This window comes from Falco biarmicus, chromosome 8, assembly GCF_023638135.1.
Source record: "Falco biarmicus isolate bFalBia1 chromosome 8, bFalBia1.pri, whole genome shotgun sequence".
In the NCBI taxonomy this organism is placed as follows: Eukaryota; Metazoa; Chordata; class Aves; order Falconiformes; family Falconidae; genus Falco; species Falco biarmicus.
This window is the reverse complement of record NC_079295.1, coordinates 41,808,214-41,824,079: the sequence shown is the minus strand read 5'-3', so window position 1 is coordinate 41,824,079 and position 15,866 is coordinate 41,808,214. Positions and strand designations below refer to the sequence as shown.

At 40.4% G+C, this 15,866-nt stretch overlaps 1 protein-coding gene across 1 annotated transcript in view; it reads right to left on the bottom strand.

Moving 5' to 3' along the window:
• LYPD6B (LY6/PLAUR domain containing 6B) overlaps window positions 1-15,866 on the bottom strand; it is a 58,539-nt gene that overhangs the window by 24,344 nt on the left and 18,329 nt on the right. The gene's annotated exons all lie outside the window — the stretch shown is intronic.

The following is a 15,866-nucleotide window of genomic DNA, read 5'->3' as shown; positions in this document are numbered from 1 at the left end:
CCAAGAGTGTTTAAGATGATAGAGCAGCACCAACATGTCATTATCAGTGTTACTGGCCTTCTGGCACATGCAGTTATCCAGCAAAGTTCAAGTGCTTCCCGAGTCTGCAGCGGAATAATACAGAACAGAAAAAGGAGAGACCTATTTCCTCTGTCACTGAATTCCTGCAAGCCAGAAAAAAAGTTTCATTGAGCTTTGGTAATAGCTGTAGCCAGATTTCTGCAGCGCCATGCTTTTCCCCAAAAAACGTCCTTCCACCAACATACAAAGAAGATAAAACGTGATGATGTTTTAATGCAAAACAAGATTAAAGGTTAAATACAACAAAAAATCTTTCAGAAAATGTTTAAATGATGAATGACCCTCAAATCCTTCCAGTCGCTGGGAGGACTGCTGATCTGGTCAGATCTGCTGATATACAAAAGGGTGCAAGAAAAAGGCTTCAACTCAAATGCCTAAGGGCACTATGCTAATTTGCAAATATTATCTATATGTCAGATCCTGCACTTGCCACACCAGTGTGAATTACCTCTTTGATGTCCCGCAGCTTTAAGTTTAGTAGTGTATCACCCTACTCGCTTCATCCTGTAATTCCACCACAAGAAATGTGTGTCTCTGTGCCTGACCTTTAATTTGAACTATTTATTATGGCCTTGAAGAAAGGATTGCAGGTTTGAAATACAGTCAGATGTTTTCAAGGATGTAGTTAGGAAAATACATGCAGCAGACCTAACCATGCGCAGGCATGCAGACCTCAGCCCACAGGCTTTGGGACAGAACTAAGAGTTTTCTCCACCAGACAGGTCTCTGACTTCTCCTTATAAAGGACATCTGGTTGCTGCTGTTCTCATCATGGGTACAAGGAAGCGGCAATACACTCACATTGCCCATTCACCATGCAAACTGCATGCTTTTACCATGCCTTTGTAGCAGAAAAATAGCAATTCACAAAATCCAAACACAAAACCACAGCAATGATTATCCCATAGACAGCAAAGCACCAACTTCACATCCACCCTTCAGTTCTGCCTATTGATGGTGGAGATAAAACTTATAGGATGAAGCCTATTCAGGGTCTTTAGCTCATCTATCAGATCTAGAACACAGTCCTGAAAAGAAAAATCCAGTTTAAATACTCATTAACCTATTCCAAAGAACTCAAAACACAGTCAGCCAATTGCATCACAACAACAAATAACTACCGTAAAAGCATGGTGGAAGTATTTTTAGGTAAAAAAGAAACTCATTAGCCAAGAAAAAAATATAAAAGATTCTAGATTTCCACATAGGATAAAGTGGGAATCTGGGAGAAAAAAAATGCAATGCATACTTTGCCTTATGCAGCAATCTTAGTATTTTTTTATTGCTACAAAAAAATTTCCCATTGAACACAGTGCAGTGATGCTATAATAGATGGCAGAATTCCTCCAGCTCTTATCTGACACTGTGTAAACACTATAAAGTGCCATGGAAAGATAAAGTTCTCCCTCTGCTGATGCTTGCTACTGTTAGCCAAAATGGGGTCAAAAGTTAACTCACCCAGCTTATGCATGAGGGTTTTATAGCTTAAGCCCTTAAGAATGAAACTACATTATTACCCGCACAGAGAAAAAAAAAATATCTTTGTGTGTAAGACTCAGCCCGTCAAAGACAAGAGATAAGGCATGTAAAAGACCAGTTAAGCCAAACCAAAACCAGTTTGCTCAAAGCAACCTGAGCAATCAATAACTAGAGACAAGAAAATTAATTACCTGTTATAAAGTCCTCTCCAGAATTGATTCCAAACCCAAAAGATCATGAGTAATTATATTAGTTTTAAAAGTTATTCATAAAAAGATTTAAGTACCCTCAAAAAAAAAAAAAAGAAGTTTTTAATAGCATACAAAGCAAGGAAAAATGTCCACATTATTACTAGCATAAGACTTGGAAGGAGCGGGCCCAAACCTTAAACAAATACCAGACCGTATTTCAGAACCTAATATACAATTTCCTGTAATTACTTCTATTCCTTAAAGAACAGAAATAGCCAGGATTTAATCAACCAGTGTTGACACACATTGCATAGAAGGAAAAAGGATTATTTTGTCCACAGTTTAACTACACAAAAATTAAGTACCAAGGGGGCTTCCTACAGAATAGAAGCAAAACCACCTAGTTGATGATCACAGGGAACCATATTTACAAACTACTATGTGCATCAATCCAGTTAGGGCTGGGATTTTCAGCTAGTGACAAATAGCACTGGTACAGAACTGGGCCAAAGCCAGTATCAGTCTGTCTCCATTCTCACAGCTGCTCTGAATAAAGAACTTAAAAAAGTAAGTGGGATTGCCTCAGATGTAGCACACCAAGGGCATTCAACAGCCTTAGTATGGCATCAAGAGAAAGCCGAAATGCTTACTGTACACTTTCATGCACATCCAAACAATATATCCGTATTCATACATACACATCTCAGGAAGATGCTAGCTCACCCTAGCAATCTTTGGTTCCATCTTCCATTTTGGAAATGGTGTAAGTTTGTATCTCTGCTTTATTCTTGTAACACAGACAAAAGTGAGGATGCAGCAATTCCGCTGGTGTGATCAGCTCACAGTCCCTATTTGATAAAATTCTATAAGCTGCCAGAAATCTCTGACACTGGAAGCACTCCATACAAGTACTATGACAGACATGCCAGATGGCTGGCCTCTCTTCAAAGGCTTGAAAGTGTAGGGTGGGGAAAACAGGGGTGGAGTGAAAAAAAAATAATCCTAATTTAATTATAAATATAGCTTAAGAATCCCATCCACGTGAAAGTTCTCCTGCTTTGTATCACAAATACCTCCAGGGCTCAGAAAGTTGCCTTGACGAGAAAACACTTGGAACAATTCTCTTGTGAGTGCCTCGAGTGGTAATACACATGAAGAGGAAAAAAGGAATCTTCCTTAGTAAATGCTCCTTCAACAAACTGGTAGAATCATTTGTTGTTTTGCTCCAAGATGGAGGGCTGCAGTCCATAACAGCATACAGCCTCCACAGCTGGCAATCCTGAAGGAGAAGGTGTGAACAAGACATAAAGCATTTTGTGGCTGCGCTCTCCTGATGTCCAAAAGCTTTCTTCCCATTCTTACTTGACTCTGACATCAAGCTGCCTGTGCTTTTTGGTGTCATTCATCTCTTCCCCATATTCTTCCTGCTCTCCCTCACAGTCAGGCATTAACCATTATCAGGTTTGACTGTTTTAACCACTCCTGTAACAAATAGGTGAGAGGAAGGAGCAGCAGTCAGATGGAAGAGGAAGAAGACACAAGATGACGCTCCAGAGAATATAAATCATGGCAGCCTGAGAAATGTTCCAACTGGAACAGTGCCGTAAATACTCTGACAGCTCACTCCACTTGCTAAACAGAAAGCTCTCCTGGACTTCCCTGCAAATACAGGAGCCCTTCTGTGTTACATATTTCCTTTGTCTATCTTTGTGTAAGCTGCAAATAAATCAGATTTTGTAACTTCCTGTGTCAACTACTTTAAAATGCATCCCTCAGGTTCAAATGTAGTCACTGAAATCTCAGCAGGAAAAGAAAATAGTAGTAAATCTAACATTTAACAAATAGCAAGCAAAGATCACTGTAGCACTCTGTACCAAACAAGGAAAGAGCTAAAAGTGCTGTACAAAGTTGTATTTACTAAAAGATATCTGAAATGAGTCCTTGAAATGTCAACTGCTACTTCAACATCAAGAATTACCATAAATTACACTACTACCATACACAGCCTACCACTAACTGTGATATAACTGTAAATGAACCCAAAGGAAAGCTTTATTGGAGACTTCTTGAACTGAGAGCAACTGCTACTTCAGTGAAGACACGATAGCCTCCTAGGAAGCATTTGGATGTTTCCAAATCACAAATATAAGCTGTGACAACTGGAGTTCTCCACAACTCACAAATTGGGTAAAAAAAAAAAGATCACAAGCCTTGGAAACTATTTACTCTGTTTCTTCATCTTCCTTTCAACACTTGTCACTATAGAGGCATGCTACTAACATCAACCAACACATCTACTTAGGTGATAAGCGATAGCAAAAATGTCTGAAATAACTCCATGCTGCCTACAAAGGCTGTAGAAGCTCTCAAGGTTTCTAAATAGTTTATTATTTACAGAGCATTAACAAACAGAAAATAATGGCATTAATTTGCACATGATCTTTTTAGTGTTATCTTGGTAACTTCTGTAGAGACAGCAAATATGACATGCAACCTCACTAAAAGCTAAAAAAACAGACCAGGTACATTAGCTAACGAGGGGCTGTACCATTTTAATTTTTCATAATCCTGGTACCATTATGCCCCGTTGCTCCCCTCCCTGCTCTCAGGGCATGAAAGCCAAGGAGAGAACCAGCTATAGCATGCATGTGGCCCCTGGGCAGTCAGCACAGCAGCGCTTCCCCAAAACACTACAGAGCTTGTCGCTACCACAGCCATCCGTGCTCAGTCTGCAAAGCCACTGCAGATCACTGTGCACAGCAATAATTATTTGGTCCTTGACCAGAAATGCATTGTATGATGGAAACATACATGTATCTCCAGAAAAGCCAGCAGACACCATACCGGCCTTTCCTGCGCTAAACTTGTGTTCCATGTTGACAGAATACACACACAACATATTTTAAGGCCAAAATCTTTTTCTTGTTTTTAAATTCATTTTTCTATCAAAATAGTATACAGCACATAGAAACAGTATTCTCACTTCATTGAGCCAATACGGATCTAATTCCTTCAACAACTCACCAGTTTCAACAGCTAGAATTTTCTGCTCAGCAGCTGCTGTTGAATACCAAATGTTGTGAGGGTTTCTCAACAATTTCTTTTTAGAAATGTATCCTACATACCTTCCATTCTAAAAGTCAACCCAAACTTGATCTTGGATATAAAATACAAAAACTGCTATACCTCATCAGACTGTGCTTATTCAGGCTTGACAGACAATATAAAAATCAGCATCCAAATGCTTCTAGTTCATAATCCCTTTACTTACAAAAGTATGACTGTTGGCAGAGTTCTCTAAGCGTGGTGTTTTGCTTGTAAAAATGCTGAACAGAAGTTTCAAGGCTTTAGCTATCAAGATTAACTGTCACAGCTGCTAAGAAACTAACACTCTCTGCTGTGTATCTCACACAACTGTGACGTTTTCTCCCATTATGTGGCTGACAAGGTATTTTTTTTTCCTGTCTGTAGTACAAAAATCTCTTAGATATCCTCTACTTCTAAATAACCAGCCTGCAAACATATTCACGCTTCTCTGGTTTGGGTTTGTTGGTTTGGGGTTTTTTGGTTTGTGGGTTTTTTTGTTTGTTTGTTTGTTTTAATGTGTGTGTCTTAATAAATACAAAATGATTCTTGTTTTGTATAATCTAGCAAAACACAATATGAACCCAGAAGGAAATAGGAAGAAAAATAAAATTCCAAATGTTACTCTCTGTTCTTACACCACGTTCTGTACAGTGCAGGGGAAAAAAAAAACAAACCCAAACAATAAATCTTTCTTATGGGAAACATAAGAAACAAATTGCACACAGATTATTAGCATAATGCATTTTTGCCTAAGAAGTGTCTGGATTGAGAATTATTTAGCAGCACCCACACTTGCAGAATGTAACTACTAATACAGCATCCTGAAGTGCCTTGTGCTGGGGTCGGATGCGTGCCAGGGCCAGGACGGCAGCTGGGAGGCCAGGGAGGGAAGCAGGGAAAGGCAGTCATGCTTCAGAAGATGCTGATAGCCAGCAGCAGGGTGATACCAGCTCCCCAGGGTGCAGGTTAAACATTCAGCAGCATTACTTCTTCAATGAGCCTAAGCAGCAGCCACCTGCCAGTCCCCAGCTCATTCCAACCTTCGACTTGCCTCCCAGAAGGCGTGTGTGGCCACACCATGAACCAAACTGAGGAATTGCTCCAGGTTGAAATAAACCCAGAAAGGTTGCTTTTCACCCACGTTCCTTTTCCTGGCTCACTTCACTTTGCAGCTGTATAAATGCCTATGCAAACACAGCACAGGAACGAGCAGGAACAGACAACGTGGTTACTGTTTTACGCTGTCAGAAAGCTACCTATGAACTTCGCCCCCCAAGCAGTCTGTCTTAAAATAAACCGTGTTCTTTCCCTGCCGCTCTCAGCCGGTTCCTGGGTAGCTGGTTTGCATTCCTCACGCGCTTTGGTAATAGATCAATAAACACTCAGCAGGTATGCCTGTAGTTAGACACCTAGGTGATACAAATACTAGACACAGATGAATGCAAATTGTACTGTACAATAGCCTACAGGGTTATGGCTGCAGATTTATGGAAGGGTATGTGACTAGGCCCAAACGAACAGTTCTGTGAAGCACAGGCTCGTGATTTTGACCTTATTATACTGTAGACAACGTTGTTGAGCATAGTTGTTGTCATCAGTCCATATGCAAGAAAGTACATAGGCTATTTAGCCAAACAAAAAAGCAGAAACAAGCCAAGGGCACAGTGGAGAAATCAGACTGCCAGTTCAATAACAGCTGTGCCTGGGGAGGTTTAGATTGGATATTAGGAAAAATTTCTTCACGGAAAGAGTGGTCAAGCATTGGAAGAGGCTTCCCAGGGACATGGTGGAATCACCATCCCTGGAAGTGTTTCAAAACAGTGTAGATGCAGTTCTTCGGGACATGGTTTTGTGATCAACTAGGCAGATCTAGTTAAGATCATCAGGGGTTGGACTTGATGATCTTAAAGGTTTTTTCCAACATAGATGGTTCTATGATTCTGTGAATTCAGTAACTCAAAAAGATTTGGAAGAACAGCCAATGTGAAAAGACACAAAACCCCGAGAGGAGAAGTAGCAACTCAGAAGAAAGTAAGTTGGGAGGAACAAGGACCAGTCCATTGCAAGGACCAAGCAGTTAAGGGAGGCTGACACTCACAGCCTGCCTACCTAACACCATCAGGCCACTGAACCACGCACAGCAAGTATTTTAATGTTTCACCTAGTATCAAGCTGCTTTAATCTACTTGCGGGATTAGTGAGAAGAAAGAGGAACAGCTGTACACTCAGAAGCTCTATGTACATTCATCCATTCTAGTCTTCACGCACGATAAAATACACCCAAATAAAAGCAACCCAAAGACTTGCTGCCTGCACAGCTAAACCCATGTGAGTGCTGGGTTATCGGTTCCCTTTCATCTTCATTGGAAGGGATCGTGTAGAGAACCCCTAGTGTGGTAAATGACTAAATAAATAATCAGTCATGGGTTAAGTAGCTGACTGAACACAGAAGAACCAAAGGAGCCTCATGCCCTCCTTGGCATTGGCTTGCACCCACCTTACCCCACACTGCGCACACCAAGCGAACTTTCTTGGCAGAGGAGCTTTCTGCCACATTAAGCATGTTGAAATGGCTTGGCCCAGGTCCAGAGGGTTGCTGACCTGAAGACAAAAAGATGGGAACACAAGGCGTAAAATGGAGGAAAGAAAACTGCACCACAGAAGTCAATAGTTAAATTTGGCTTAGGCTGCCATGGAACTGCAGCAACACTTACTGAATAATTCCCAGCTGCTGGATGGACCAGAAATTTTTAATAAATCTGCAGTAAAGAAGCAAAATGTATTTCCTGGTCTCAATGACTAAATTGAAGACTACATGATAACCTCCAACGGTGTTTGCCTTCTTTGTTCTTCTGTATGAATATCTGCCAACATCTAAATAGTCTGCATAGTTCCTTTGTATTTTGTTTAGTTAGCTACCCAGGGAACAGTCCTCTCACTATTTTTATAGAGAGGATATCAAAAGTGACTTTTTTTTTTTTTAAATAGGACTTGCCTATGAAAGCCATTCAAAAAAGAAATCAAGTACCCATAGGAAAGCATAATGACTGTTCAAAGCAATTAATGAAATTTGACTTGGCTCTCTGGGATGTATGTGATACAGATAAGATGGACAGAGTAAGTACGCACATACTCCAAGTCTGCTTCTCTCCCTCCATAAGGGGAAATATCACTCAAAATATTTCCTTTTGCACCAGAAACTATTTTGAAGCATTCTTAATTTGACAGAAGAGGCACTTACTAGCTCATGCTCCGATGCCTGTTACTAACTACGTCATCAAGTACCCCTCTTTACTCTTGCATCATTTGGAAATTCAAAAAAGAAATCAAGTACTCGTAGGAAAGTGTAAAGACTGCTCAAAGCTATTAGCAAAATTTGACTTGGCTCTCTGGGGATGTGTGTGTTACAGATAACATGGACAGAGTAAGTAGGCACATACTCTGAGTCTTCCCTCTCTCTTTAAGGGAAAATACCACTCAAAATGTTTCCTTTTGCACCACAGACTATTTTGAAGTGTTGTTAATTTGACGTAAGAGCCACTTGTGCTAGCTCATGCTCCAATGCCTGTTACTAACTCTGTCACTGAGCACCGAGTACCCCTGTTTACTCTTGCACCATTGGGAGGCGGGGGGGGGGGGGGGGGGGGAGGGGGGCAGGGGAGGAGAACTTACACATAAATTACAAAAAAATGGTAATAGTTAAATCACCTTATTGAGGTTGAAGGTTATCTCCTAATTAGCATTGCCACGTTGCTGTACTTTGCCCTCTTTGTGCTCCTATCCCCAACCCCAGGTTCCAGCAATGCCGTTTGTACCCACCTGAGAGCGCGGGGACGAGCGTGTCCCCATCAGGGCAGCCACCACACAGTCACAACGATGTGTGACTGGCCCTGCCATCTTTAGAAACCTGCTGGCCCAAAATACTGCATTACAGGAGTACCAGGAAAACGTGTTTAAAGTACATCCCAATCAAAACAACCAGAGCTTTTAAAAAAAGAGGAAAGTTTCCTTTAAAAATCCAGAGGCCACTTTTGTGGCCCAGATTTTACAAGAAGTACTTTTTTTTATTTCTTTATAAAATCTTACCAACATATTTCATTTGGGAGTTAAAAAAATAATCCTTTACTGACATATTGTTTTCTTTCCATTTCTAGAACTAAAAGGAAAGTTAAGCAGAACACAGCTGCTCAACTATAACCCCAGAAAATCATGGAAGAGAGAAGCTAGGGAAAATAAACATTACAAGATCTTACTTTTTCTCTGTGATAAGAATAACAAAAATATGCAGAGCATTAAAGGGTTTAAAATAGTTTAATTCCTGATAATTGAAAGTAATAGCTACATTTCCCATCAACCTCTTTAGTGCCAGAATTTAACTTTGGAAAAAGAAATTCTAGAGACTGGAATACATCTACCTAAATGCATATACAGATGGAAATATTAAGTCATTCTGATCACTTCCTTTCTTATTCTTACATTAAAAATAATATTTTAATCTTCAGTTTTTCCGTTATTTGACAGTGTGTAGAAGAAGTATTGCTACAACAGAGAAGTCACCATCAAAAGGTGATTTAAAGTAGAAAGGTAACTTTAAACACAGATAACATTATATTAATTTTTACAATTAGCTTAAAGAACTCCAAATAACCAAGAATGTAACAAACCTATTATATTGCAAATAATTTGAAGTGGGAAACAAGCAAGCAAATAACAAAACTGAAACTGTTTCCTATGGACCAGATTAGCATCTGGGCACAGAAACACAGTTGAGATTCCTTTTTGAGGATGTCAGCTCTTTCCATAAATTTGGAGTCCAAAGAAAGTGGAAGAAACAATAGAAATATTCTTAGGCACAATTTTAAACTAAATGAAGATGAATTTCCCTTGATATAAGGGAGATGATATAATTAATCAACAACTTGTAAGACTAAGAAGAAAACAAGTGGTAAGGAAACCAAAGCAGCAAGTGACTATGAAAGCACAGCTGGAGAGAACAAGTCAGAACAAAAGATGAAATTGTCTATACCAAAAAATGATACATTTACATATGGCTGAAGCATGGCAGAATCTCTTACATTTGATTATCCAAATGCAAAAATCAGTCTTTTCACTTCTGGCCCTCTTACCACAGCAGCTGCTCTTCAGCTCCTTTGTAGGTACACAGCTGTTAGGACAGAAATACAGGGTCTTTGATAGGAAGAGGGCGGGTTTAGTTGGTACAGACCTGTTCTGGGGATGTAGATGTAACCACTGTGCCATCCAAACAGCTAATCCAAGTGACAGCGGGGGGACAGAACAGTACTGATGAAGGTGTGATAGGATTCAGTAACGCACATGCTGATCAAATAGGTAGTTACCAGTAAATGCTGCAAGTATATTTGAACTTAAATTATTCACTGAACCCTGGCTCTCAACACGTGAATCTTGCCTTGCTGTGTGCGCCGCAGTACTGTTTTATTAGAGGGACTGAAGACAGGTGATGTGACCGATGAAACTTTTTATCATTATAGATTAATTTTCTTTGCTCAGTGGTCATTATTCACCATTTCCCTGAAAATAAGTAGTAGGTCGAATATTTTTCTAAATGGATAGAAATTTTGCTTGGTTGCATTGCATCTTCTGTAATCCCCTCCTATCTTCTTTTAATAAAAAACACTTGTCAAGTTTTACAGCAAAATACAGCATCTTCTAGGACTTCTAACATGCTTTTATGGGATACTAATTAACAACTTTTAAGAAGGGATTTTAAGAACTGTTAAGAAATTGGAATTGATAGCCCCTTCTGCTGCATTTTAGAATTAAGAAAACAGAAATGTGACACTTAAAACACACACTGAACATTACACCAGTGAAGCCATGTGGAAAGGAGAGATGCCCAATGCACTTGCAGTCTCAGAAATGACTTGCAATAGTGTCAGTGAGAATAATATTTCAAAGCTAATGAAATATCTAATTTTTAAAATCAGATTACCCTGGGAAGTCAGGCAGAAGCGCTAGAAATTGCCATTTGAAAAAGTATTGCAGTCAAACACTAATACTATAGCCTGAGGAGCACTTTAAGGCAGTGCTTGTATTGAAAAAAGATGGAGGCCTTTCCCAACCTTCAGCAGCCTGATTTCAACTGAATTTTCTTTTTTTTTTGACCTGGCTGAGTGCAACCCAGATGAGCTCCCTGCTCATGCACCACATCCAGCCTTGTAGACAGCTGTGCCAGCACCAGGCAGCAGCAGCCCTGCCTTTTTAGCAGTGGTGCCAGCTCAATGCACTTGTCAAGCTGTCACCATGGCTGGGGACATCAGGCAGAAGAAGAGTTGAAACAGGCCATGGAATCAGAAAAAGCCCAAAGGATTTCTTGGCCACCATCTGCTGCCCTCGGAGTAACTGCTTGCAGCAGAAAGCCCGACCCGACCAGCGCATGGCTGCGATTGCTCCAGTAATTTACTCAGTTGCACGAGCAGTTGCAGAAGCAGCTGTATCACCTCTTCCCTCTGCAGACAGGCTGGCAGAAAATGAACGTGCAGGGAGCAAGCAGGTGGATGGATGGACTGCAGCAGGCAGTGGGGCGAAGGGGGAAAGGAGGAATTGGGAGAGCAGGTAAATTACACAGGTTCCTTCAGCAGCAAGGAGCCTTTAATTCACCTCACCAAGTACCACAAAACGCACAGATGTCATTTTGGTTGTGTTTGGGGATTTTTTTTTTCTTGAGCTTTTTTTAAGGAAACCCTTTTCCTTACCAAGCTCATACCTACAGAGCTGGCACACTGATGCCCAGAAAGCAACAACCCCTGAACCACACACCTGGGAAATGCAATACTAACAGTGACAAATCAGTACCTGCCATACACAAATCCTTAAAGTGACCATGACTGAAAAATCCCGTTTTAACAAGTGTCCTCCGATACACCAGATGAAACCATTTTAAACAAGTTAAAATAGAATAAGCTTTTTCTCTTTTAAAATGACTACTATGAAATGAAAGTCAATAATTGCTAGCAGTTTCTTTTCAGCACTGAAGCATCTCTAAAAGAAGGGGGCTCATTACACAGCATCTGATAAAGTTCTTGGCAGAGTTTAATGACAGACAATGGGACTCTGTCTGGAAGTCCACTAAGAATCCATGTCCTGCTAAACTCCTAACTGCCAAGGAGACACAAACCAATGCATCTGCATTTTTCCCAGCAAGCTAGAGAAAGCAGGGTGGCTAATTTAATGGACTAAAGCCAAGTAGAATTACTGTATATTCAACACCTGTAGGTCACACACTGCACTTAAAACACACCAAGCGTAAGGATCCTCTTTTCCTAGTAACACAAATCCTATTTCATTTGAAGCACACTTTTTAATTGGTTATTATTTTGAACAAGTGCTTCTTTTTTTTTTTTCTTAATTCAGAAACAAGGAGAATATAATGAGAATTCAAGAACAATTGTTTCCTTTTGTGTGATGACAGAGACCGCATACTTGTTTTATGCAAAGTAAAACAGGATAGCTAGTACTCACTTAAGGCAAACAATTGCTTAGGCTTAGAGAAAATCCTACATATTTAAATAAACAATTTCTCAGTTTCTCTGTGACTAGTAAAATGAATACAAAGACAATAAACAAGCAAATGTTTTACATCAATTCCTGACTATTCAAGAGAGTAGAAACTACAAATTCAAGAATTTGAAGAGTCTTTGCAGGACAACTAATCGCTGGGGAAAGATTGCTTTGTTTCTGTAATCTGGAACCACATTTCGAGGTAGACAATGGAAGGAGGGGGAAAAAAAATCTTCTTCCCAAAGTAGCACTGCATTCAGTTACCTAGCAAAAGGAATAAATGGGTACTTTTTTTTTTAAGTGATGAAAGCACAAACTATATACAATACATTGAGATTAACAGAAACCTACAAGAAAACATCACCAGATGCAAGGAGGATTGCACTTGGCTGGGACAGTTTATTTTTTTCATAGTAGCTCATACGGTGCTATGCTTTGGATTTGTGACCAAAACAGTGTTGACAACACACTGTTTTAGCTATTACTGAGCAGTGCTTACACAATGTCAAGGGCTCTTCTGCTTCTCACCCTGACCCACCAGCAAGTAGGCTGGGGGTGGACAAGGAGCTGGGGGAGGGGGAGGCAAGGGGGGAGGTGGGGGACACAGCCAGGACAGCTGACCCCTACTGACCCAAGGGATATCCCATGCTTCATGAAGTCATGCTCAGCAATAAACGCTGGGGGAAAAAGCAGTGAAGAGTTTAGAGTTATGGTGTCTGTCTGCCCAAGTAACTATCACGCATGATGGAGCTTTGCTTTCCTGGAAAAGGCTAAACATCTGCCTGCTGATGGAAATAGTGAACAAATCCCTTATTTTGCTTTCCTTGCATTAATAAGTCATGAAATAAAATATGCATGTCATAAACTGAAAAATATTATTTGCAACACAAGAGAGTGATTACGAACACGGAGTGCTCTGCAGTACTGATGAATGAGGAAAAGGGAAAGTTACATGTAATTTCCCAGAAGAGAGAAGAATCTACTTATGTCCCATGCCCATGTATTTTAAGAAACTCTAGAGTGCATCAGCTGTTCAAATCTGCAGACAGATTCCAGCAAAAGGATTCTCCCCTGCCCTACTTTGTGATCACACCCTTGGACTCGGACAACCTGCTGCACAGCCTGCCAGACCCAGGTAGCGCCACCTCCTCTTCCCTTCTTCTCCCTTTTATTTCCTGGAGCACCAAGTTTTCCTCTGGAGTTTCACTGTCTATGTGAACATAAATAATTTGGTGATTCCAGCTGGGGGAAGAGATGGTGTAACATCCCCTGCAGCCTTCTCTGCTCCTGGCTGAGCAAACCCAGGTGTCTCTAGCTCCTGCCCATCTTGCACACCTTGGCTGCAACCACGACACTTTCCCAGTGTTTGCTTGGACTATGCGCACAGAACCAGTAACGCCACTCCATACGTGGTCTGGCAATGGCCAAACAGAGGGGAAGGATCGCTTCCCTCAGCCGATACAGCCCAGGATCTGGTTGCATGCCTTAGTGCAAGGCCACACTGCCGACTTAGGTTCAACTTGCTGTCCTCCAGGCCCCCTTTTTGCTCTTTACCTCACATGCTGTTTCTTTACCAATATTTGCAAAACCCACCTGTAGGACCTCATAACATTGGTTCATCATTATATTCAGAGGTGCTTCTAACTCTCTCTGTTACATAGTATCAACACTATAAATGTCTTTAGCATTTCAGATCAGCAGCAATCTGTACACAATGAGATAAAATGGAGGGCAAAAATGCCAAAGACTGGGCATGGATTTAAACAATTCAGATCCATGATTTAAACAATTCAGCCTACTTCATCATGGCTTCGGCAAGCCGCTTGGGATACTTCATACCAAGCTAAACAAGAACTGTGTACCAGAGACATGAATTTCATTTGATTTTTGTTTCTAGTGCAGGACAGTGTGTACAGTTACCCTTAGCTTCTGCTGGGAAAGGCCACAATTCTACCTCAAGCACGTTCTGAAGCCTTGCACTCAGTGCAAGTTAATTTAAAAAGGCTTCAGCACGTATCCTCTGACGTCTCTTCTAATTTCACAGTCTCCATCCAGACACTTGCTGAGGCCCATTCACCCTTGGCAAGTTCCAGTGAAACCTCCTGGTCCCTAGTCTGCACTAAAAGGAGTTTCACTACAAACATGTTGTCTGGTTCTAGACACTGTATTACAACATAATAAAAATTTAACAGAATTTAATTTGTGGGAAAGATTTTCTAGCTTTTCAAAACAAAGAGGTTGTTGCTTTGGTTGTTTGGTGGTTTTTTTCCCCACAAAAAAAATAATTAGGCACATACTTAAAAGACTTTAATTGCTCCAATTCGCTTCCATGTCCATAATACAAATTAAGGCGTGGAATACTGAGAGGATTCACATATAGTATCCCAACAACCATGCAAAATACCTCCAGCATCGCCCTGTAAGTGGCTTGTGAAGGTCGCAAGGAACTTGGTAACAATTGGCAGCTCTCATCAGTGCAGCCGTTCAGCAGCAAGCAGAACACTGCCTATCGCACACTCAGCTACAGAAACCAAGATAAGAAGAGCTATACAAAAAGGTACTTAGGTCTCCTCCAGGACAGGTAAATATGTACCAGAAAACTGTATTAAAAAAAAAAGGAAAAAAAAGGATAACTGTATAAAAGCCAGGTATTCTAAATATTTCTAAGCAACCTCAACATAACATCAAATAAAGAAAAACCCCTCAAATCCCTCCCACTATTCAGTCTGTACATATACAAAACATTTTTGCCACCATAGGCACCTTATAAACGAATAGCTATAGCTTATTAACAGGCCATGTGGCTGAAAGGCAACAAACTGCCGAATACTGCACAGAAACTTCAAAAAAACCACAACAGAGAAGCCACTGGTCCATGCTGGTGTTCCAGCCTACATCAGCAACTCCGTTGTACTGGTGATGTGAGGTCTTGCATTGTTTCCAGTACTCTAGGAGATAAAAAAAAATGAAAATTCCCTTTTTCATATTATCCAGTAAGGATTCTGGTAATTAATTTCTTAGCTCTGCACTATGAACAGCATTTGATTTTATTTGAACTATACAATTATTACCTTATAATTTTGTAAATAAGAAAATACATAAACCATATGATTTACATCTCCTATACTGTTTCTTCTCTGCCCTTGCTGTACTGAGGTCTATCATTTTTGTTACTCAGCATGAAAACTTGGGCTTACATCCACCAGTTTGTTTCTCGAGTATAAATTTTGCTTCTGTTTTTCTATACATTCCTATCCTGTGCACGTTTTAACAATGTGCACTGAGCCACAAAAATGCTGTTGGTATAGGCCAGAAGAACTGAAAATAATTTTCAAAAACTGAGATGAAACCTTGCAAGTAGTCTATCTCATAAACCTTCTGAAGGGATACTAGGTGTTGCACTTCAAAGTGAAGAGAAGATAGAAGAAAAGCATGACTTTCAAGTAGTGGTCGTTGCTGTTAAAAATAAATAAAAATCAAGTTCAGCAT